The 26096-nt window shown below is 44.5% G+C and overlaps 2 protein-coding genes across 2 annotated transcripts in view; one reads left to right on the top strand and one right to left on the bottom strand.

The window, feature by feature from the left end:
- Window positions 1–26096, bottom strand: part of LOC140726046 (uncharacterized) — a 201730-nt gene that overhangs the window by 72996 nt on the left and 102638 nt on the right. The gene's annotated exons all lie outside the window — the stretch shown is intronic.
- The window catches only part of LOC140727107 (uncharacterized), a 45390-nt gene continuing 27677 nt past the window's right edge, over window positions 8384–26096 (top strand). Inside the window, exon 1 of the mRNA XM_073044377.1 lies at window positions 8384–8417. The gene's annotated coding sequence lies outside the window, so the exon portion shown is untranslated. The remainder of the gene's footprint in view (window positions 8418–26096) is intronic.

The following is a 26096-nucleotide window of genomic DNA, read 5'->3' as shown; positions in this document are numbered from 1 at the left end:
GTAGATAAGGCTACAAGAGGAGAGGCTGTACTTGATCTGGTATTGGGAAATGAACCTGGTCAGGTGTCAGTTCTCTCAGTGGGAGAGTATTTTGGAGAAAGCATTGGAGAGAGATAGGAACAGACAAGTTAGAAAAGTGTTTAATTGGAGTAAGGGGAACTATGAGGCTATCAGGGAGGAACTTGGAAGTATAATTGAAAACAGATGTTCTCAGGGGGACATACGGAAGAAATGTGGCAAATGTTCAGGGGATATTTGCATGGGGTTCTGCGTAGATACATTCCAATGAGACATGGAAAGGATAGACACACGAAACAAGGAGCAGCTAAAATGCCCAACTGTAGGAGGTGCGGCAAGCCTCCATTCCACGTCTAAGAACTCCTTCCAGCAAAAGAAGTGAAATGCCAATAGTGTGGACCATTATAAAAGCCAGTTTCACTCAAAAACAGTTTTCCAGGGGGTCGAATAAGACCAAAATTCAGAAAGAGTGTAAGCTGCCTTGGAGAAACTGAAACAGGCTGGGATCACTAAATGGAAAGAAATGCAAAATTTGCAAAGGTGAGGTGAAGTTCTTAGGTCAGTTCTTAGGAAATGGCAGATGAATAAAAGAAACATTTTGTAATTCTGGCATGGTCCCAGAGAAATTGTAAGTGTCACTCCACTCTTCAAGAAGAGAGAAAGGCAAAAGAAAGAAAATTATAGGGCAGTTAATCTGACCTCAGTGGTTGGGAAGATGTTGGGGTTGATTGTTAAGTATGTGGCTTCAGGTACTTGATAAAATAGGCCACAGTCAGCATGGTTCCCTCAAGGGAAAATCCAGTCTGACAGATCTGTTGGGATTATTTGAGGAAATAACAAGCAGGATGGACAAAGGAGAACCAGTGGATGTTGTGGACTGGGATTTTCAGAAACCCTTTGACAAGGTGCCACACATGAGGCTACTTAACAAATTACGAGCCCATAGTATTACTAGGATGGATACAGCAGTGTCTGATTGACAGGAGGCAAAGAGTGGGAATAAAAGGGAGACTTTTCTCATTGACTTCCAGTGACTAGTGGTGTTCCACAGGACTCTCCTCTTGCTGCTGCCATGAGGAAGATGTTACAGGTGCATCAGGACTCACACCAACAGGTTCAGGTACAGTTACTACCCCTTAAACATCACTTCTGAAACCAGAGGAGATAACTTCAGTTGTTCCATCACTTGTTCCCACAAACTACAGACTCACTTTCAGACACTTCATGTCACTTGTTGGATATTTATTGTTGATTTATTTATTATTATATTTCTCTTCTTGTATTTCCACAGTTTGTTGTCTTTTGTACGTTGGTTGTTTGTCCATCCTGTTGGCTCTGGCGTCTCTTTGATTCTGTTGGTTTCCTGGATATACTGTGAATTCCTGGAAGAAAATTAATCTTAAGGGTGCGTCTGGTGACATATTTGCACTTTGCTAATAAATTTGATTTGAACTTTGAAGTCATTCTCCATTGAGGTAAAACAAAATTAAACAACAGCAATGCAGAATAAAGTGCCGAGAGTCCATTCGAGAGTCAGCAGTGGGACAGAAGCTCTCCTTAAGCTTGGTTGTCTATGCCTTTCGGTGTCTCCCTGATGGAACAAGAGAGACGAGTGAGGGGATGTTCATGGACTTCAGAAATCACATAGCAGAGGAGCAGAAGCAGTTTCTGAATCACTGAGTAGGTTTATCAGGCTCCTGTACCTCCTCCCTGATGGTGTTAATGAGAAAGGGAGGACACAGCTTGAGGTCAGGATTGAACCCAGATGATGTGCACTGAGAGACGGCAGATCTACCGGCTGCTCGGCTGTGCCACCTATTAAAGGACATGTGGACAGGTACATGGATAGGAAGCTTCAGATGGATGTTGGCCAAACACGGTCGGATGGGACAAATTTACACTCAGTGGCTATTTTATTAGATACTTCCTGTATATTTGTGGTCTTCTGCTGCTATAGCCCACAGTTTAACGTGTTGTGCATTCAGAGATGCTATTCTGCACACCACTGTTGTAACATGCTGTTATTTGTGTTATTGACACCTTCCTGTCAGCTTGAAGCAGTCTGCCCGTTCTTCTCTGACCTCCCTCATTAACAAGGCATTTTCACAAAAAAAACTACCATAAACTGGAAGGTTTATTTTTGTTTCTTTGGAGACTTGTGTGTGAAAATCCCAGGAGATAAGCAGTTTCTAAGATACTCAAATCACCCTGTCTGGCACCAACAATCATTCCATGATCAAAGTCACTCAGATCAAATTTCTTCCCCCTCCTGATGTTTGGTCTGACCAACAACTGAACCTCTTGACTGCTGTGTGCTTTTATTCATTGAGTTGTTGTAACATGTGTTATGAATGTGCCGCAATTCTGAGGGGCCGAAAGGTACAAAGTCGCCCCCTCCTTTTTGAGAATCGCAAGATTGCTATTAATTCGGGTCTCGGAACCAGGAATTGAGAGAGAGACACGCAGAATACACAGGATTTGGAATGTGTCCTGGCCTCAGTGGAACGGAACCATTGACAACGGCTATTGTCGCTTGGAGACGGAATTGTGTATTGAGTACTGTACTATTCATTGAAGCCCCTCAGGGGACGACCAGAGTGGGCTGGTTGAGGGATTGCATCATCCCAACCTGATTGACATCTGAGACCCCGTGAGTAAGGATAAAAGAGGGTCTGGGGAACAACCCCTTTAGACGCACCAGGAGAAACGCTGGAAATCCAGTGACAGCGTTTTATAGCAAAAGCCGGTGGGGCTTGTGTGCGTCCTGCCTTGCCTGGGATTGGCAGGCTCACCACGGAAGAACGGCTTAGCTAAAAGAGAGGCCACAAGTGAACGACCACACCAATGAGACTCCGATGGATCGAAATCATAAAAGGAAAATGGGCAAGTTTTTCTCCCAAATCTCTCTCTCTCTCCAACCATTGCAACCCAGCGGTCCCCAAAGGCTGCAGCCTGCATAAACTGAGTGAACTTTATATTTCCATCGGACAATACATTATCCCCTAGACAACGATAGAACTTATTTCTTATTAATTATTATTATACCCGCACTTTTAGATTTAGTATTGACGACGTATATTATCTGTATATTTGCATTGATATTATTTTTGTGTATTTTTACTAATAAATACTGTTAAAAATAGTATCAACGGACCTCTCTATCTTAGCTGGTAAGTGACCCAGTTACGGGGTTCGTAACAACATGGGGCCTCGTCTCGAGATTTGATACCAAATTGAAGGGCCAGTGAATCGGGCTTTTAAGTGCAAACTTGGGTCTGGTTGCGCGGGTAACCAGACGGGAAACCAGCAAAGATGGACGTTGATGAATTTATAGAAAACCCGACTCTGGAGGCGCTAGAGGCTGCCACAAAGTCGGACTTGATAAACATTGCGAAAGGACTAAATCTCGCAGAGGTGAGGTTGTCGATGAAAAAGTGGGAGGTGCGGAGGGCCATAACTCAGTATTATATTGTGAAGAATGTGTTTTCGGCTGAGGTATTGGAAAATATCCCTGAAAAGGCACCAGCTAGTGGGACGGCTCAGTTAGAGTTGGAGAAATTAAGGTTGGAACATGAAATTAAGTTAAAACAGCTGGAAGCAGCTGAAAAAGAGAAGGAAAGGGCCGAAAAGGAAAAAGAGCAGGAAAGAGCTGAGAAGCAGAGGGTGTATGAAATTAAGTTAAAACAGCTGGAAGCAGCTGAAAAGGAGAAGGAAAGAGCTGAAAAAGAGAGGGAAAGAGCTGAGAACCAAAGGGAGAAGGAGAAACAGAGGAAACATGACTTGGACATGGAGAAGTTAAGGCAAGAGTGAAGAGCTCAAGGGTCAGACCGGGAGGAGCGGTTTAATGTTAGTCGGGAGTTTAGGTTAGTACCTCCGTTCGAGGAGACGGATGTTGATAGTTATTTCTTGCATTTTGAAAAGGTGGCAGTGAGTCAGAAGTGGCCCAAAGATGAGTGGGTGGCGTTGTTACAAAGTGTGTTAAAAGGGAAGGCACAACGGGCATATGCGGCGTTGTCCATGGAGGAGGAGGAGTCTGAGAATTATGAGAAAGTAAAGGAGGCCATTCTTCGGATCTATGAATTGGTACCTGAGGCCTATAGACAAAAGTTCAGAAATTTAAAGAAAGGGTGGAATCAGACGTATGCAGAGTTTGCCTATGAGAAGGGTGTGCTCTTGGATCGTTGATGTGCTGCAGAAAGGGTGGAAGAAGATTTTTGGCGTCTCAGGGAGTTAATTCTGATGGAGGAATTTAAAGGTTGTGTTTCGGAGGATATCCGGATGTATTTGAATGAGAAGCCGAATAAGTCCATATCCGAATTTGCTAGGTTCGCAGATGAATATGCCCTAACCCACAAGACAAAGTTTTCCTCGAATAAAAGTTACCAAAAAGACTGTGGGAACGGTAGAGAAAGCCCGCCGGCTGAGGCAGAGATTCAGCCGGGAGCTAGCGGTAAAATTAAGGAGGAGGAAAGGCAAGACGGCAGGAGAGGTCCTGGCTTGACCTGTTTTAATTGTGGAAAGGTGGGTCATATTGCATCTAAGTGCCTTGCTCCGAGGAAGGAGACAGGAAAATGGAAAGCAGCAGTCCCTACAGGATGTATTGTGGTGATCAGTAAATCGACAAGAAAGCCCCAGGTAGACAGAATACGAGAGGGGCCTGAGAAATTTATTGCAGAAGGAACCGTGTCTGTGAAAGAGGGAGACACACCCATTCCAGTGCGGATCTGGAGAGACATGGGAGCTGAGCTGTCATTGATTCGCAGTAAGATACTAGATTTTGGTCACAAGACTGGAGAGGTAGCTTTGAGAGGCATAGGAAAAGGGACAGAAGCGGTGCCCTTGCATAGGATCATTATAAATTGTGAGCTGGTATCTGGACCAGTTGAAATAGGGGTGCGATCAGAATTCCCGAGAACTGACGTAGACCTCCTTCTGGGTAACGATTTAGCTGGTGGTGACGTTTGGTCGGCCATGGAGCTGACGAGCCAGCCTGTAAGTGTTGAGGACCCGCCCCTAGGTTCCAAGATCTACCCCGCATGCGCGACCACTCGCAGCATGTCGGAAAAGGCAGCTGAGAAAGAGACCAGTTTAAATCAGGCCAGTATCGATTTGGCTGAGACATTTTTACCTACCCTGTACCAAGAGGGGTTAGGGGATGGTAAAATGGAGAATAGGGAGGTGAAAGAGAGTAAAGGAGAGGAGGTAGACCTACCCTTAGCCAAGAGGGAATTTATAGAGGCACAGAGTAAAGATTAGAAACAGATAAGGCAGTTAGAAGGTCCAGGGTTGGACATGGATGATCTGTCTGGCTTGACGGAACTGTTTAAAGAAGTTGAAAATTCTAAAGGTGTTCCCGATAATGAAATGAGGGCAGTCCTAGATTAAAAGGATGCCGTTACCTTGAAGGAGTCTGCTGGGTTAGCAGATGAAATTGTTTTAACCCGCAGGGTTGAGTTTACTCCGGATGGAAGTTGCCCAGAGAGTAACTGGGAGGATCAGGGGAACTTAGAATTTGAAAAAGGGACTGGTATGGAAAGCCTGGAAGAGGTAGATGTCCCGTTTGAGTGTGTTCAAGATGTGGATGCACATGGTACTGAACCTAGTAATGAAACTCAGGAAAAGTCTGAGGTATCTGATATAGTTGAAAAGGAATGCAGTCCTTGTGGGTCAGGTGGACTTGGTTCAGTGAAGAAAGGGTTAACCTTGGTACTAGTGGGAAGTGAGAATTCCCAGTTGTTTGTGTTCGAAGGTGTGTTAAAAGTTAGTGAGGAGATAAAATGTGGTGAGGTGAATATTATTATTGAAGGAAAAGGGAGAAGTGTAGTTCCTAAATTGAATGAAGAAAATTTAAAGTCTGGATTGATGTCAGAAGCAGCAACCAGGCTACAGAGACAATGGCTTGGTAACACGGTGCCTGCGAATCAATTACAGGTTGATTTGGAATGTAAAGGTGCCCCACACGTTATTGTTATTCAAGAGTGTGCTGTGAAGAGGCAGAATTTGAAATGCTGTTTGGACAAAGAGGGATCGCTTGTAGAGTTTAAACTGAAAACTAATAGCATGAAGGGTCCTGAAGATAAAACCACTGACTTGCTTAAAAATAAAGAATTGGGTGGAAATTCAGCAAATGGGCTACGTTTGGAACACATTGTTGATAAAATAACTCCTATGAACGGAGCATGCAAAAGCCTATTCCACACTGGTGCACAAGCTAACCACGTGGGAGTTAACTGGAAAAGGGGCGAGGGTTGACGGGATGCCACTTTAAATAACAGGATCCGGTTTTAAGGGATTTCGACAAAGCATGTAACTAATAAAGACAACCCCATGGAAGATTGACTGTTAAGTTTGAAAGTAAAATAAAGATTAGTATTTGCATGAACTTTTGTAATATACACGTAAGCTAAGATCACAACTCTTTAGTTTTTGTTTGCTGAAGAAAAGGAATAAAAATAGATGGTTATTAAATTGGAGTCTGATGCTACAAGAATTTATTAAGGTACAAGATGTTAAGATACTAAAGGAAGTGACAATGTAATCGCTAACTGTTTAGATGCTGAATTGAATGTATAACTGTATTACTCTGTAGTGAAAAAAAAACCTCTTTTGTATTGTGTTAGATTCTGAAAATCCTGTAAGACTCTGTATTAATTAATTTTTACCTGTGGTAAAAATCTTAGAAGGAAGTGGGTGTTATGAATGTGCAGCAACTCTGAGGGGCCGAAGGATACAAAGTCACCCCCTCCTTTTTGAGAATCGCAAGATCGCTATTAATTCGGGTCTGGGATCCAGGAAATGAGAGAGAGACACGCAGAATACACAGGTTTTGGAATGTGTCCTGGCCTCAGCGAAACAAAGCCACTGATAACGGCCATTATCTCTTGGAGACAGAATTGTGTATTGAGTACTGTACTATTCATTGAAGCCCCTCAGGGGACAACCAGAGTGGGCTGGTTGAGGGATTGCATCATCCCAACCTGATTGACATCTGAGACCCCGTGAGTAAGGATAAAAGAGGGTCTGGGGAACAACCCCTTTAGACGCACCAGGAGAAACGCTGGAAATCCAGTGACAGCGTTTTATAGCGAACGCCGGTGAGGGCTCATGTGCGTCCTCCCTTGCCAGGGTGGCGGGCTCATCACGGAAGAACGGCTTAGCTAAAGGAGAGGCCACAAGTGAACGGCCACACCAACCAGACTCCGATGGATCGAAATCATAAAAGGAAAATGGGCAAGTTTTTCTCCCAAATCTCTCTCTCTCTCCAACCATTGCAAACCCAGCGGTCCCCAAAGGCTGCAGCCTGCATGAACTGAGTGAACTTTATATTTCCATCGGACAATACATTATCCCCTAGACAACGATAGAGCTTATTTCTTATTGATTATTATTATAACTCACACTTTTAGATTTAGTATTGATGATGTATATTATCTGTATATTTGCATTGATATGATTTTTGTGTATTTTTACTAATAAATACTGTTAAAAATAGTATCAACGGACCTCTCTATCTTTGCTGGTAAGTGACCCAGTTACGGGGTTTGTAACACATGTTTGACTGTTAGATATTTTCATTAACAAGCAGGTGTACAGGTTTACCCAATAAAGTGGCTGAGTGTAGCTCATGGGTGAGTTGGTTAAAGGACCTGTTTCCATGCTGAATTAATCTCTGGTTATCACTCAATTACAGTACCATTGATGTTAATGCTATAGTGAAAATAATGAGCCCATCTCCATTGTACCATACATAGTGTTCAAGTTTAGTCTGAATGGAATGGTAAGGGAACTAGTGGTAAATAGGAACACTACAGATATCCAGTGGAGATACCCAGAACTGTGGCAATTGAGGGAGAATGACAAGCAAGAGAAGATCTGCAGATGCTGAATATCAAAGTAACACACACAAAATGCTGGAGGAACTCAGCAGGCCAGGCAGTATCTATGGAAAAGAGTAAAAAGTCAACATTTCAGGTCAAAACCCTTAATCAAGACTCAATCAGGAAAGGAGGTCCTCAACCTGTGCCAGGACTGCTGTAGGTTCCTTCTCCACAGAATGGATGGAGGTGAGCAGATTAGCTCTCGTCTTTGTTTATCAGTTTGTTCTTCTAAATGAAGGGCCTTTCTGGGAAACATTGACACAGAACTCAATAACACGCAGCAGATGCAGGAAGGAGGCTGTTGCAGAGATTTGGGAGAACAATTACTCACCACACCCACGGTCATCAGCCAAGATTCAAGAGGCCGGAAGCAAATACGAAAGCAAAGATTAAAAAGCAGACGCTGAGCTGTTTGAACAGGCACAGCAGAAAGAGATACAGAAGATACATACAGAGCAAATTAGTTAAGTTTGCATTTTAAAGCAAGATTTTAGTGAATGTTTGCCACTTAATTGTGCCTATGTAAGTAATCAAACTGAGTTAAACTACTACAGAATCCTGTAACATATTCAAATGTTTCTGGTTTTTATTTTCCCTCTTTTGCATTTGCCATCTTGAATTTGTTGTTGTTTAATTATGTATTTTTGATCATTGTTTTGTGCTAGCTACCAGTTCCTGGATTGCCACAAGGAACCCTTCTGTTTCTGGGAAGAGAACTCCACCTCGGAGCCAGGCGTTCGACACTTGCTCGCTGACATCTCGTCTGCTCAGGTTAACTTTTACTTCTATGGTGATAATTTCTTCATTTTTCTGGGTTGTGCTTTCATTTAAGTTTGAGAGAGTGTACTTCATATCAGAATTGCATATGGTCGTGTGGACTGCTTAATCAAGTTTTCGTTGGTGAAAATATATCCTTTGAAGTTTTATCTGAGTGTTGTTGAAATTTTTAATGCCTGTTATTCCTCTTCCTCCTCCTGTTCTTGGTATTGGCCATTCTTCTGTACAAAGTACTTCTTGCAACAGAGACTCTCCTTCCCATGACATTCTGTAGCATCTCCCCTTATGTCCACTCCGCAGTTCCCACCAAAAGACCCCAAACTACTGTCCTTCACAAAACTCCCTCTCTCCGCTCTCTCTAGAACTTTCTCCATACCCATCATCCTGATTGGCTGACACAACATTCTTAAGCTGAACAGAAGGGCTTCTTACCTTTAGCCAAAACTAAAACATTCTACCAGCAGGGCACACTGCTTTTGCAAAAAAACTACTGAAGTGAAATACTTCCAGTTTAGCAGTAGAAATCATAACCGTGGTATTATATTGCCTTTGTTATATTTTTACTATTGAGCTCTGTTTGGCAGATTACTTTAGCCTCAAAGCAAATTCTATCAAAAGTTTTTCCTTTATCATGCTATGTTCTATTTTCTTTACTTGTTGATATTCCAAATACTTGTTTTATACTCATCCATCGGTTGTATTGTATCCTGCTGCTCTTTTTTATATTGTTCTATCTCTATTGCACCTTTCTTTATGTTTAATGTTCTGCAATTATCTAGTCCAAAGTTCATGTTTTTATCTTTCAAAAATAGTTCTACTATTTGAATTAATTGCTTTAGCTTTACTGATGAAGGAGCGTATAATTTCAAATTGTCCATGTATAGAAGGTGTAAATTGTTAGGTTGTTTCTGATTTAATGCCCTATTTTCATCTGATTCAGTAAATTAGAGAGACGGTTTAAAGCTAGACAAAGCCATAGTGGGCTCAGAGAGTCACCTTGAAAAATGCCTTTGCTTATTTTGTTTTTTTTGGTTGATGGATAGAGTGATGATAGTTCACCAGTGGTTCATCATATGTGGTATCATCACATGTACTGGGTGTAGTTTATATTTATTAAGAACTTCTATTAACCATGAGTGTGGGACAGAATCAAATGCTCTGTAGTAGTCAATATAATAACACGAAAGATCTCTGCTTTTCCTCCAGGCTTGATTTAGAATTACAGAATCTATTATCAGTTGTACTTTACATCCTTTCATGCCCTTATGGTGTCTGTTGTGCTCTTCTGTAAGTATATTGTGCTTATCTCAGTGAATGACAATTAGCTGCAAGATGTGTGATGCTACAATTTGAAAATGAACACTGCTGGTACTTTTCCAGAGGTGTGGTATTATTTATAACCACATTTAGCATATCCATTGTAACTTCAGGTAATTGCATTTCTTCAGTCCTTGTCCCCCCTATTCCAGTTTGTTTCTTGGTTGTGCATTATGCTGATGACCAGATATTAGACCAAAAGTTCATTATCTCTGTGTTTGTTATGTTACGAACTGTAACGTTTTAGAGATGAACCAGCAGCAATAGATTACACCTGGAGTCTGGTTTTGATGTTAAAAGCACTATCTTTATTAGTATCTACTTATAATATAGTAACTCAACCAAGGTAATCCACAAAATAAATGATGTGAGAGAGAGATTTGTAATGCAGGGTGAAACGTAGAGGAAAGGTAAGTACGAAGTATCCCACAGGTTCCACGTCAGGTAAAATGAGATAACAGTCGCCGTAGATTTTGTCCATCATGACATTCCAAATCCACATACGAATTATCACTGAAAGTGACCTGTCACAGGAATATTGTCTTTCAGTGGTTACCACACAACATACACAGGTAAGGGCTACACAAGTGGTCCACAAATTATCCCAAAATCCAGTCCTATGGATTATACAAAGTGACAGTCAGACATTCATTATGCACTGCGTGCCGATGATCAACCCACCCTTGTGGGCATTGGAGAGTTTTTCTCTCTCTCTCTCTCTCTCTCTCTCTCTCTCTCTCTCTCTCTCTCTCTCTCTCTCTCTCTCTCTCTCTCTCTCTCTCTCTCTCTCTCGCTCTCCCTCTCCCTCTCTCCAGACTGAGACAGCCTGTGACTGACGTGATAGTCCCGCCTCACACAGGCTCTCTTAAAGAAACAGTCTCAGTAAAAGACCTGTGGGTTCGTAACAGTTAGTTATTCTGTGCCAGTGTTGGTGGCATTTTGGTGTGTCGAATTTGGTTTTAATTTTCTGTGTAAACCTTTTTCAGTGTTTCTGAACTGATTGTTCTGTTTTCTTCGTCTGGCGTATTTCATGTATCTATTTAGTCTGGCTCTGTATGTACCAAGCATTTGTTTTAGTGTAGCTATAGGTTGATTGTATGTTTCCTTAGTGTTTTTTGCTCAGGTTATCCATTATATACTCTATTAGGCGGGTTATTTATGCTGCTAAGGTTTCAATTTCCTTTCTTAACCTTTTCTGACATTTCAGTGCTCTCACCTTTGGGTTTCTACTAATCAGTGTCTCTATTTTGGAATCAATGCACTGTACTGTGGTTAATGTTCTGCAGTATGTTATTGTGTGTACTTCTTCAAATGTTGCAAGTTTTCTGAACTATTGTGATAATATAATATTCTTGAGAGTATTAACAATTTTTGCAAATGCTGATGTCTTGTTTTGTTTGGTAGGGTCTTTTTGTTGGGTCAGTGCCCATATATTTTGTTTGTGTGATGTTAAGTATAAAGATAGTTTTATCTGTAAGCTCAGCTTCATTCTTAGCATTCTGTGGAGGCTCTGCCTCTGTGTTGTTGCTATTAGCATCCAGTTGTGGAGCAGTTGCTGAAGTGATTCTATTTTCATCAGTGCTTCGGTGGTTGGCATCTTCATTATTTTCTTGTATAGCATGGAGGGATGTTGTGCTATAAAGTATTGATTCAGCAGTGTACCACCAGCAATCCGCTTACTGTCATTCCCAGCACCACCTCCAGGGAGGCCCTGGAGATCCCCGGGCCGTGGCCGTATCACTCTGTTCCCTAGACATGTTTCCATTTCTGAAGTGAAAGGGTATTGCTCTTTATACCTACAGCCAGGTTTTTGGTTTCAATTGCCCCTAACGTGGGGAACAGATACTGATCAGAGCTCCGTCCTATCTGGGTACAGACGTACCTGGATCTGTTTCTGATTTGGTCCGTGAGTGGTATTTTATTTCCCACCTGCCCTGTATATCTGCAGAGCTTTCCCCAGCCCACCACCTGGGGACGTGCCCGATCGGGGACAGAAAACCCCTCTCGGGTTGTTACTATTATTAATATCATCACATGTACATCGAAACGTACAGGGAAATGTATCATTTATGTTAACAACCAACAGGGTCCGAGGATGTGTTGGGGAAGTTTCTACACACATTACAGTGCCAACATGTTGTACCCACAGCAGTAGAACACAAACAACAACAACACAACAACAGTAACTAAACAACAAAAAACAAACCCTTTCCTCCTTCCCACCCACCCACTGTTCATAGTTACTGAACAAATTGCTCTGCACTGACTTCAAATGTAGTCACAATCTAACACCACATACGTGTTATGTTCCTGTGGCATCTCCTGCAAAGCATTGATGTGTCAAAGTGGTTGAAAGCAGCATTGACATGCAATCCTCTGTCTCACGAAGATAACATTTATCATCAGAGATCCCCACCAACACGGCCAGGTCAGCTTCTTGCAGCTACCATCGGGCAGGAGGTACAGAAACCTCACTCCACAGGTTCACCACAGATACTTCCCTTCAACCATCTGGTTGTTGAACCGACCGTCACAACCCGTATCACTACTGCTGTATAGCAACACCATGACCACTGCAATTTTGTGTAGATTAAATTGGTAAATGCTGTTACATATAGACTGAAAATGAGTGATGTCCAAGGGATAATGAAAAAAATGTTCTGAAAAGTTGAGCGAGCTGGGGCTTTTACTTTTGGAGTGAAGGGGAATGAGAGGTGAACTGATAAAAATGAGTAAGATACACAGAGAGAGTTCCCGTTTCTCTCAGGGTGGAAATTTGCTAATACGAGGGGATTAATTTTAAGATGATTGGAGGGGAGTATGGGGGGGTATCAGAGGTAGGATTTTACACAGAGAGTGGTGGATGTGTGGAATGCCCCAGTCATTTCTACACTATTGTCTGTTCTGTGCTGCAGTCCTGTACACTAAGTGGCAGCTGATCCCCATGTTGTATTTGCCAAAAAATGTATGAGTGGGATTCTGATATTCGAGAGCTAAATTTAAATTTAAATTCCTTTCCCCTCTCTCTCCTTTCCTCCCATTTTCCACCATTCTCCCTCTTTCTCTTTCACATTCTTTTCTCTACCCCACCACTGTCTCCCAGTGTCTTTTTTCTCTCTGCAGCTTTAATATTGATTGTTCATTAACATTTTTACAAAAACTTGCTTCCAAACTGGTGAACTAATTTTTGATTAATTTCTGTTAAAAAACTCAAGGGAAAATCTTTATTGACATTTCTCCTGACAATCTAACAAAACTTCACCACCATGATTACCCATCATTGGCTAATTTATTTGCCTCCTCAAGGCAATTAGTCCTGTCGGTGAAAGATGATCATTACGTTTTATTACTGATTCCATACCTGATGTATATTGATATTGAACTCTCTGCTGTTTACTGATTGTATGCCAGTGCTTTACTGACTTTATACCTTCGTCTGTGTGGCTAAGCACAGCTCCAATGCCATGTTTAAGACTGCTGGCGACATCACTGCTGTTGTTGAATCGAAGGTGATGGTATTTCGGAAGGAGGCAAATGACTGTCAGGGCCGTCTGCCTACGTTTGATGAGTCTCTCTCTCACCCTCTCACTCGATGCTGCTGGAGAAATGTGCCAGAGACTTTGATCTTGGACAAGGTTTAGTCAACATAGTTTGTTTGTGGATTGGACTCTGCAGTTCACGTTATGTGTTTCTGGTTTCTAGTTACTCTCTTTTTATTGCTAATTTGTGCGATTTGAATTGGGGCGCACTGGCTCCAATCAACTCCAATGGGGCGCACTGGCTCCAATCAACTCCAATGGGGCGCACTGGCTCCAATCAACTCCAATGGGTGTACTGGCTCCAATCAACTCCAATGGGGTGCACTGGCTCCAATCAACTCCAATGGGACGCACTGGCTCCAATCAACTCCAATGGGGTGCACTGGCTCCAATCAACTCCAATGGGGCGCACTGGCTCCAATCAACTCCAATGGGTGTACTGGCTCCAATCAACTCCAATGGGGTGCACTGGCTCCAATCAACTCCAATGGGACGCACTGGCTCCAATCAACTCCAATGGGGTGCACTGGCTCCAATCAACTCCAATGGGATGCACTGGCTCCAATCAACTCCAATGGGGTGCACTGGCTCCAATCAACTCCAATGGGGTGCACTGGCTCCAATCAACTCCAATGGGGCGCACTGGCTCCAATCAACTCCAATGGGATGCACTGGCTCCAATCAACTCCAATGGGGTGCACTGGCTCCAATCAACTCCAATGGGGTGCACTGGCTCCAATCAACTCCAATGGGGCGCACTGGCTCCAATCAACTCCAATGGGGTGCACTGGCTCCAATCAACTCCAATGGGATGCACTGGCTCCAATCAACTCCAATGGGGTGCACTGGCTCCAATCAACTCCAATGGGGTGCACTGGCTCCAATCAACTCCAATGGGATGCACTGGCTCCAATCAACTCCAATGGGATGCACTGGCTCCAATCAACTCCAATGGGGTGCACTGGCTCCAATCAACTCCAATGGGGTGCACTGGCTCCAATCAACTCCAATGGGGCGCACTGGCTCCAATCAACTCCAATGGGATGCACTGGCTCCAATCAACTCCAATGGGGCGCACTGGCTCCAATCAACTCCAATGGGGCGCACTGGCTCCAATCAACTCCAATGGGGTGCACTGGCTCCAATCAACTCCAATGGGGTGCACTGGCTCCAATCAACTCCAATGGGGTGCACTGGCTCCAATCAACTCCAATGGGATGCACTGGCTCCAATCAACTCCAATGGGGTGCACTGACGACCTGCGGTCAATGGATGACACAGCGCTAATCAGAACTGAACTAAAGTGAACATTTCTGGACTGTTTCAAGGACTCTGAGGTTTGATGTTTTATATTCTGTTTGGTTTTTTCTGTTCATTTTTTCCCATTTGTGCAATTTCATCCTTTTTTTGCACATTGAATTTTGGTGTTTCTTTGAACTGGTTCCATGGTGTTCCTTTGTTTTTTATCTTCCTCTGGGAAGATAAATCTCAGGGTTGTAAAGTCAGGGATGGTTCATAATAAATGTACTTCAAACCTTTTGAATCTTTGCTCAGTCCATGTCTGTATCTCTCCCTCTGCACTTGGGCCATCACTGAACCCTGATCAGTAGATATGGGGGTCCTGTTTCTAAGTGGTATGACTCTGACTCTATGAGCAACGAGGCTGATTATCGTGGAGAAGAGTAAAGGAATGGTGTTTAGAAACGGTCAAGCCAAGGAGTATTCAGTGATGCTGCAGGTTTGGAGCAAGGGATTGAAACTGACAGGCGGTTCAGAAGCTGGCTTGCTTTGCAGACAGAAACCATGAGATTTCTCCCTCTGTTCACACAGGTTTGGGATATCTCCAGCAATCTCTTTGTTCCTGTTTACCACTAGTTCCCTTACTATTCCATTCAGACTAAACTTGAACATGATGTATGGTACAAAGGAGATGGGCTCATTATTTTCACTATAGCATTAACATCAATGGTACTGTAATTGAGTGATAACCAGAGATTAACACAGCATGGAAACAGGCCCTTTAACCAATTCACTCATGAGCTACACTCAGCCACTTTATTGGGTAAACCTGTACACCTGCTTGTTAATGCAAATATCTAACAGTCAAACATGTGGCAACAACTCAATGAATAAAAGCACACAGACATGGTCAAGAGGTTCAGACCAAACGTCAGAATTGGGAAGAAATATGATCTGAGTGATATTGACCTTGGAATGATTGTTGGTGCCAGACAGGGTGGATTGAGTATCTAAGAAACTGCTGATCTCCTGGGATTGTCGTGCTCAGGTCCATAGAGTTCACAGAGAATGGCGTGAAAAACAAACAAGAGAAAAACACATAGTGAGCGGCAGATCTGTGGGAAAAAACATTTATTGATGAGACTCATCACGTGGGGAATGGCCAGACTGGTTCAAGCTGACAGGAAGGTGACAGTAACTCAAATAACCACACATTACTACAGCGGTGTGTAGAAAAGCATCTTTGAATGCACAAAGTACCCAAGATAATTAGCCACTGAGTGTAAGCTTGTCCCATCCGACCGTGTTTGGCCAACATCCATCTGAAGCTTCCTATCCATGTACCTGTCCACATGTCCTTTAATAGGTGGCACAGCCGAGCAGCCGGTAGATCTGCCGTCTCTCAGTGCACATCATCTGGGTTCAATCCTGACCTCAAGCTGTGTCCTCCCTTTCTCATTAACACCATCAGGGAGGAGGTACAGGAGCCTGATAAACCTACTCAGTGATTCAGAAACAGCTTCTTCTCTGTCATCAGATTTCTGAACAGTCCATGAACATCCCCTCACTCTTCTACCCCCCTCCCATCAGGCAGAAACCTGAAAGCTCATACAACCAGGTTCAAGGAGAACCTCTGTCCCACTGGTGACTCTCCGCACTTTATTCTGCATCGTTATTGTCCTGATGAAGGGTTTGAGCTGAAAAGTCGACTGTTCACTCTCTTCCATAGATGCTGCCTGACCTGCTGAGTTCCTCCTGCATTTTGTGTGTGTTGCTCTGGATTTCCCGCCTTTGCAGCTTTTCTTGTGTTTATTATTGTTTCATTTTGTTCTACTGAAACGTTTAACGATGTCAAAGTAAATTTATTATCAAAGTACATAGATGTCACCATATACAACCCTGAGAGACCAGAATGAAAGACCATACCTAACAGGATGACAAGCGACGTGCAAAAGCCAGCGATCTGTGGAAGTACAAAAGAGAAAAGAGTAAATATAATAATAATGATGAATATCGAGCACATGAGATGAAGGGTCCTTGAAAGTGAATCATAGGTTGTATGTGCAATCAAACATCTTGTCTTCTACTGAGTGACCATTGGAGGGGTACTGTGTACCTCTTTGAATACAGATGAAGGAGGGGAGAGGGTGACCTAGAAGAGGGAATTTACAGCAGTCACGTCTTTGGCACTGAGTCTGTCTCGGTGGCTCAGCAGAGGAAATGGGGGAGAAAGGGCAAGCAGTAATGTCAGGGGATTCATTAGTCAGGGGAAGAGCTAGGAGCTTCTGTGGACACAGACAGGATTCCCTGAATTCATGTTCCTAGGTGCAGGGATCAGGGAAATCTTGGATCATGTCCACAAGCATCGTAAGTGGGAGGGTGAGCAGCCAGATGTTGAGGTCCATGTCGGTACCAATGACATTAGTAGGAAGGGTGAAGAGATCCTACAGAGTGACTTCAGGGAGTAAGGTGATGGGTAGAAGAACAGGACCTCCAGTTTTGGGTTCTCAGATTGCTACCTGTACCACATGGTATTGAGGGCAGAAATATGATGATAATACATTTAACACTTGGCTAAGGAGACGGAGCAGGAGGAAGGGTTTCAGAGTGTTGGATCACTGAGCTCTCTTCCAGAGAAGATGTGACCTGTACAGACAGTAATCCAATCGCAAACAAGAGAAAATCTGCAGATGCTGGAAATCTAGAGCAACACACACAAAATGCTCGAAGAACTTAACAGGTCAGGCAGCATCTATGGAAAAGAGTAAACAGTCAACAGTTCAGGCTGAGACCCTTCGGTAGGTCTGGAGAAAAAAAGATGAGTAGTTTTAAAAGGTGGGGGAGGGGAGGGAGAAACACCAGATGATAGGTGAACCTGGCAGGGGGAGGGGTGAAGTAAAGAGCTGGGAAGTTGATTGGTGAAAGAGATACAGGACCAGTGAAGGGGGAATATAATAGGGGAGGATAGAAGACCATGGAAGAAAAGGGAAGGAGCACCAGAGGGAGGCGATGGGCAGGCCAGGAGATAAGGTGAGAGAGGGAAAAGGGGATGGGGAATGGTGAGGGGTGATATTACCGGAAGTTCAAGAAATCGATGTTCATGCCATTAGGTTGGAGGCTACCCCAATGGAATATTCATGGCCTCCTCTACTGTCTCGATGAGGCCACACTCAGGTTGGAGGAACAACACCTTATATTCCGTCTGGGTAGCCTGACAGGATAGAGGTCGTCAAATGTGTTCAGGAAAGTTTTCTTAATATGTCTCCACTAGAGAGTGAGATACTGGATCTCCTATCAGGGAATAAGAGGACAGATGAGAGAAATGTGTGTAGGTGAACACATTGGAACTAGTGATCATAATTCCATTGGTTTCTGTTAATTATGGGAATGGATAAGTCTGGTCCGAGGCTTGAGGTTCTAAAATGGATAAAAGCTAATTTTGGTGTCCTCAGAAAGGTCAGGCAGGTATAGATTGGGACAAGTTGTTTTCTGTCAAAGGCGTGCATGCCTTTGAAGTGCAAATTTGTTAGTCTAGAGTTTGTATGTTCCTGTCAGAATAAAAGGTAAGGATAACAGGTTCAGAGAAGCTTGCTTTTTGGATGATATTGAAAAGATTAAGGAGGAGAAGGTGATCCATAATAGGTATAGACAGCAAGGAACAAGCAAGTTACTTGAGAAGTATAAGGAATAGCAGGAATTCAAGAGGGAACAATCAAGGGAAATCAGTAGTGTGTAAGTTATTGGAAAGTGTTCCAAGGGGCCAGATATAATCTCTTCTGTCCGTGTATGATAGGTTGTGTCCAACCAATCTTACATAGAGTTTTTCAAGTAAATTACTGGGAGCAGTGATGTAGGAAGGGCAGTGGATATGGTCTACATGGACATTAGGAAAGCTTTTGACAAGGTCCAACATGGGAAGTCAGTCAAGAGATTTTAGTTGCTTGGCATTCACGATGAGGCAGTAAACTGGATTCGGCTCTGGCTTTGCGGGTGAAGCCAAGAAATAATAGTAGATGGTTGACTCGCTGGAGACTAGTGGTGTGCTACAGGTTCTGTGCTGGCTGTGTTGTTGCTTTGATTCTATCAACAACCTTGATGATAATGTTGTAACCTTCATTAGCAAATTTACAGATGATACATCAACTGGGGGCGTAGTGCACAGCACGGAAGACTATAAGAACATAAGAACCTATGGAATAGGAGCAGGAGTCAGCCAACTGGCCTATGGAGCCTGCTCCACCATTCAATAAGATCATAGCTGATCTGGCCATGGACTTATCTCCACCTAACTGCTTTTTCCCCATAACCCTTAATTCCCCTACTATGCAAAAATCTATCCAACCTTGTCTTAAATATATTTACTGAGGTAGCCTCCACTGCCTCATTGGACAGAGAATTCCACAGATTCACCACTCTGTGGGAAAAGCAGTTCCTCCTCATCTCCGTCCTAAATCTACTCCCCCGAATCTTGAGGCAATGTCCCCTAGTTCTAGTCTCACCTACCAGTGGAAACAACTTTCCTGCCTCTATCTTATCTGTCGCTTTCATACTTTTATATCTTTTTTTCCTATCTCCTTTCATTCTTCGGAATTCCATTTAGTATCGTCCCAGGCGACTCAATCTCTCCTCATAGTCTAATTCCCTCATCTCTGGAAACAACCTGGTGAACCTCCACTGCATTGCCTCCAAAGCTATTATATCCTTCCTCGAGTAATCAGACCGGAACTGCACTCAGTACTCCAGGTGCGGCCTCACCAATATCCTGTATAGTTGCAGTCTAACATCCCTGTTGTTAAGTTCAGTCCCTCTAGCAATGAAGGCCAACATCCCATTTTTCTTCAGCAGTTGAACGGAGCACGACTGAGCAAGTGCGTGTAAGTCAGCCCGTGAGGCAGCGGGAGAGTTAAAAAGCAAACTGATTAACGGAGCGGATGACATAGTAGCGGGAGACAGAGTAGTGGGAGACAGAGTAGGAAAGCTTTGGCTCGAGAGGCTTCGGTGAGCAGAGGCTAAGGATGAACTTCACTCCAAGTGAGGTAAGTCAATGATGAACTTAATTACCAGGGGTAGGTAATGGAGGCAGCAGTTAGGGCAGTTCAGTGCTCCATTTGCAGTATGTGGGAAATCAGGGTGAGCACAATTGTCCCTGATGTCTACACTTGTAAAAGTTGCATCCAGCTGCAGCTCCTGACAAACCGAGTTAGGGAACTGGAGCTGGATGAACTTTGGATCATTTGGGAGGTAGAGGCAGAAATTGACAGGAGTTACAGGGAGATAGTCACCCCTAAGAGTCAGGAGACAGGTAGCTGGGTGACTGTCAGGAGAGGGAAGGGGAATAGACAGGAAGAGCAGAACACCCCTGTGGCCGTTCCCATCCACAATAAGTATACCGTTTTGGATACTGTTGGTGGGGACAACCTACCAGGGACAAGTTGCAGTGGTTGCATCTCTAGCACTGAGACTGGACCCTCAGCTCAGAAGAGAAGGAGGGAAAAGAGGAGAGCAGTACTGATAGGGGATTCGATAGTTAGGGGAAAGATAAGAGGTTCTATAGAAGAGATTGAGAATCCAGGATGGTCTGTTGCCTCCTTGGTGCCAGGGTCCGTGATATCTCAGATCAAGTTCTCTGTATTCTCAAGAGGGAGGGTGAGCAGCCAGATGTCGTGGTCCATGTAGGAACCAATGGCATAGGTAGGAAGAGTGAGGAGGTCCTGAAAGGTGAGTTTAGGGAGCGAGGTGCCAAGTTAAAGGACAGGACCTCCAGGATAGCAATCTCAGGATTGCTACCAGTGTCACGGGCAGACGGGTTTAGAAATAGTAAGATAGTGCAGATCAACACGTGGCTGAAGACATGGTGCAGGAGGGAGGGCTTCAGATTTGTAGATAATTGGGCAGTTTTCCAGGGGAGGTGGGACCTGTTCCGGCAGGACGGTTTACATCTGAACTGAAGGGGGACAAATATTCTTGCAGGTATGTTTGCTAGAGAGGCTCCAATGGATTTAAACTAGATAAAAGGGGGGAGGGGAACCAGAGTGTAGGAACAAATGTATGGGAGAAGGAAGAAAAAGAAGATAATAAAATTGTTTGCACTGTTAGTGATAAACAGAGAGTAAGAGGTGGAGAATTTCTTAAATCCATTTATTTTAATGCTAGGAGCATTGTAAGAAACGTGGATGAGCTTAGAGCATGGATTGATACCTGGAAATATGATGTTGTAGCTATTAGTGAAACATGGTTGCAGGAGGGGTGTGACTGGCAACTAAATATTCCTGGATTTCATTGCTTCAGTTGTGATAGAATTGGAGGAACAAGAGGGGGAGGTGTTGCATTGCTTGTCAGAGAAAATATTACAGCGGTGCTCTGGTAGGATAGATTAGAGGGCTCATCTAGGGAGACTATTTGGATGGAATTGAGGAATGGGAAAGGTGTAGTAACACTTATAGGGGTGTATTATAGACTACCCAATGGGGAGCGAGAATTGGAGGAGCAAATTTGCAAGGAGATAGCAGATATTTGTAGTAAGCACAAGGTTGTGATTGTGGGAGATATTAATTTTCCACATGTAAAGGGGATTTCTTCTTTTTCTTTGTTACTGTGTATGTAATCAAAATGGCTTCTTTGTTTTGTTAAAAGTAGGAATGCTTCTTTGTTGCGAGAGAGTGCTGGAAGCTTGTTTGGGTTAAAATTTACTGATAACGAGAATTGTATTCCTTTGTAAACCAATTGGGATTAATGTTGTTCTTTCTTCTGAGTCTGTAAGCTATTGTTGGCGGGCTTTTGGGCAGATCGGTGCGAGGGGGTGAGAGAGAGAGGACGCAATGCTGTAAACTGGGTGAGGAACGGACCCCAAGGGGGGGGGGGGTCCAAGGCCAGGAGGTACCCTGAGGAGAGGAGACGACGATAGATGTGCTTGGTTAACCACTTCGGGTGGTCCTGAGCTGCGAGTCGAGGAGTTCGGAGGGGGTTGAATGGTGGCCAGAAGACTTCAGTAATTGAGCTCCAACGGTTGTGCATGAAGTGGTTTGGACTTTGATAAGTTTGGTGCCTTTTCTTTATTGTTTTTCCTTCATATATACTGTACTTAGTTATAGTAACCTTTATAAATTGTACTCATTTAATCGCATATGGTGTACTGTCTGTTTTTGGGCGAGGCGGGGACATCACACAGCATCCACACCAGCTGATTACCCAGTTTGGCGGGGCCGAAGGCTGCTCCCCCTAGACGAGAATGAGCTGGGCGAGCCTGAGGCGACCCAGGGGGTTACACACACATAGACTGGGAAGCCCATACTGTAAAAGGGCTGAATGGTTTGGAGTTTGTAAAATGTGTGCAGGATAGTTTTTAGCAGCAATACATAGAGGTACCGACTAGAGAAGGGGCAGTGTTAGATCTCCTGTTAGGGAATGAGATAGGTCAGGTGATGGAGGTATGTGTTGGGGAGCACTTCAGGTCCAGCGATCACAATGCCATTAGTTTCAATATAATTATGGAGAAGGATAGGTCTGGACCCAGGGTTGAGATTTTTGATTGGAGAAAGGCTAACTTTCAGGAGATGTGAAAGGATTTAGAAGGAGTGGATTGGGACAATTTGTTTTGTGGGAAGAATGTAATAGGGAAATGGAGGTCATTTAAAGGTGAAATCTTGAGGGTACAGAATCTTTAAGTTTCTGTTAGGTTGAAAGGAGAGGTTAAAAGTTTGAGAGAGCCATGGTTTTCAAGGGATATTGGAAACTTGGTTCTGAAAAAGAGAGAGATCTATAATAAATATAGGCAGCATGGAATAAATGAGGTGCTCGAGGAATATAAAGAATGTAAAAAGAATCTTAAGAAAGAAATTAGAAAAGCTAAAAGAAGATACGAGGTTGCTTTGGCAAGTAAGGTGAAAATAAATCCGAAGGGTTTCTACAGTTATATTAATAGCAAAAGGATAGTGAGGGATAAAATTGGTCCCTTGGAGAATCAGAGTGGACAGCTATGTGTGGAGCCAAAAGAGATGGGGGAGATTTTGAACAATTTCTTTTCTTTGGTACTCACTAAGGAGAAGGATATTGAATTGTGTAAGGTAAGGGAATAAAGTAGGGAAGTTATGGAAACTATGACGATTAAAGAAGAGGAAGTACTGGTGTTTTTAAGGAATATAAAAGTGGATAAGTCTCCGGATCCTGACAAGATATTCCCAAGGACCTTGAGAGAAGTTAGTGTAGAAATAGCAGGGGCTCTGACAGAAATATTTCAAATATCATTAGAAACAGGGATGGTGCCAGAGGATTGGCGTATTGCTCATGTGATTCCATTGTTTAAAAAGGGTTCTAAGTGTAAACTTAGCAATTATCGGCCTGTAAGTTTGACGTCAGTGGTGGGTAAATTAATGGAAAGTATTCTTCGAGATGACATATATAATTATCTGGATAGACAGGGTCTGCTTAGGAACAGCTGTACTGCGTATGTTAATCAAAATGGCTTCTTTGTTCATTAAAAGTAAAACTGCTTCTTTGTTACGCTAACTGGTGAGAGAGTGCTTTTCTTGCAGAGCACTCTCAAAGCTTCTCAAAGCTTGTTTGGGTTTAAGTTGCTGATAACGGGGATTGTATTCATTTGTTAACCAATAGGATTGGATGTTATTTTCTCTTGTGGGTCGTGGAGCTGAGATTGCGCTGGCTTTTTGGGAGTTGGGAAGAAGGCAGCGAGGAAGGTGGACGAGTGTGGCACTGCTGGTCAATCACCGAGGGTGGTCCCAGGTTGGGGGGGGGGGGGGTTGTGGAGGTCGGAGAAGATCGAAGAGTGGTCGGAGGATTTGATGATTGATCTCCAACGATGTGCACTAATTGACTGAACTTTGATAAGTTTTGGCACCTTTTCTTTATTTTCTTTCCCTTCATATATATTGTATCCTTATTAATCACTTAGTTCTAGTAAGACTTATAAAGTGTATTCTGTAAACGTACCTGGTGTGAGCTTGATATTGTGTGTATGAGTTTGTATTAGCGTGTATTTCACAGCATCCACGTATACGGGAGGCGCGGTTTGGCGGGTGAACGAATTTTCCCCTAGACATACACCAGCCGATCGCTTTAGCATTACATTTGTGGGGGCTCATCCGGGATTGAATTTTATGCTGCTGTGTAAATTGTGCATGTCCAGTAATGCGGAGATGGATAGAGATAAGATTGTAAACTGGTGGGATTTAGAGGATGTACCAGTGCAATATGTGTGTGTGGTGAGCAGGGTGGATTTCTGTGTTTTGGATGGTGCGTTAGTGCGGGGGTTGAGTTTGGTCAAAGGTATGGGGCCGATAGAACTGGTAGCAGGGAGGTGCAGGAAAGAGATGGAGGGAAGCTGGGTGTTGGTTTGTATGAATGCTAACATCAGGACATTGGAACTGCCAGCAACGGTCAGCGTCCGGGGGCCTCCACACCCTCTCAGAGGACGAAGGTGAGGAGACACCGGAGGACGGGCTAGAGTTGACCCCAGGGGAGATGCTAGTAACCAGTAAAGGGAGGTCGGAGTGGGAAGGCTTGGCCAGGCCCTGTCCCCCAGATAGAGTTGAGGCCTCCGAGCTGGCAGCCGCCCTTAACTCCCTGGTGGAAGTGGTCGAGAGGCCACGGCTGAAGCTGGGGGTTTTCTCAGGAGCCAAGCCTACCCCGGATGGGGAGGTTGACTATGAGACGTGGATCGAGCATGCATCCCTGTTGTTAGAGGAGTGGCCAGGCTCAGATGAGGAGAAGAGACAGCGATTGGTGGGAAGTTTGAGGGGCGTGGTGGCCAAAGCAGTCCAGGAGTTGAAAGTTGAAAAGCCCGGGGCTTCAGTGGAGGAGTGTATAGAAGTTTCGGAGGAAGCGTTTGGGTTGTCAGGGGATCCCTGGCTGCTTTTAGCAGAGTTTCAACACCTAGAGCAATGGAGAGGGGACAAGCTCTCTGAGTACATATTTCGGATGGAGAGAATGCTTACGGGGTTGCTGCACCCAACGTGGCTAGAGTGACGATGAGTCAGATATTCAGTGGCTCTCTGGAGGAGGACAAGGTGGCTTGGAGTCTCCGGCAGTCCTATAAAAAGGGTCCCCCTCCATCATTCAGGCAGCTGATTAGAGAGGTGTGGGAGGAAGAGAGAGCGTTGGGCCGGAAGAGGGGCTTGGGCCACCGGGAGTGATCCTCCGCGGTACAGGAAGTGGTGGCTGGGTGGAGGACCGAGAAACCCAAGGGGTCTCGGGGAGGGACCCCCCCGTTTGAGGGGAAGGATAGGGAGAGTACACCCTCTGGGGGACGACCCGCACAGTGGGCTGGGAGTGGCGGGCATCCCGGGAGAGGAGGGGCGGCGGGCAGCATGTGCTTTAACTGTGGGAAAGAGGGGCATTTCTGGCGGTACTGTGAGTGGCCAAGGGTGTGCTACAGCTGTGGAGAAGAGGGACACTTTCAGAGGGATTGTGAGAGACAAGGTGCCCTGTGGAGGGCAAGCCCCCGGGTGACTAAGAAGGGAGAGGTGCTGGGAAACTTAGGAGAGACTCAGTGAGGGAACAGACTGGAGTCTCTGGAGGAACACATTCCCAGAAATCAGCCAGGGGAGCACCGAAAGCCCAAGCCTCTATTCCGGAGGGGCTAGTGGGACCCTGTTTCAGCGTGTGCCTACGGATACAGGGAGTTTATGCAAAAGCCATTCTCGACACAGGATCGCAGGTTACCTTATTGTACCGGTCGTTCTACAACAAATACCTAAAGCACTTGCAAGTAATCCCATTTGACGCACTGGAAATTTGGGGTGTGAGTGAGGGTGATTATACGTATGATGGGTACCTGTCAGTGAGATTGGAATTCTCGGAGGGCGATGTGGGAGTGTCTGAAGCTATTGAGATGTTGTTGCTGGTGTGTCCGGACCCGGTGGAAACCGGTGGCACTGCCCTTCTGGTGGGCACTAACTCCCCCCTTGTGCGATGACTCCTGGGAGCCTGTAACGAGAAGGCGGGGAAGAAATTTCTGGAGACCCTCTCGGTACACCCAGTGTTTCGAGCAATGTTCTTAGAAGTGGGTGACCCCTGAGGGCTGGATCCTGAGTGCAAACGAGGGACGGTGTGGTGTACGCAGGCGAGGCCTAAAGTGATACGATCAGGGGAGGTGGCACTTGTGATGGGGACCCCCAGATTCCCCGGAGTGCCGGCGGGCGAAGCTCTGTTAGTAGACGCCTTGGACGATCTCGAGGAGGAGACACGATTTCTGGCGGGGGTGTTGGTGAGGCCCAAAGTGCAGAGGCCAGCGGTGGTACATGTGAAGCGGATGGCCGTGAGTATCAGGAACACGACGGAGAGAGAAATCACCTTTTAGAGAGGGATGCCGCTG

This window comes from Hemitrygon akajei, chromosome 4 (genome assembly GCF_048418815.1).
Source record: "Hemitrygon akajei chromosome 4, sHemAka1.3, whole genome shotgun sequence".
NCBI lineage: Eukaryota > Metazoa > Chordata > Chondrichthyes > Myliobatiformes > Dasyatidae > Hemitrygon > Hemitrygon akajei.
Note: the sequence above shows the minus strand (reverse complement) of the source record. Positions and strands in the feature narration are given on the sequence as shown.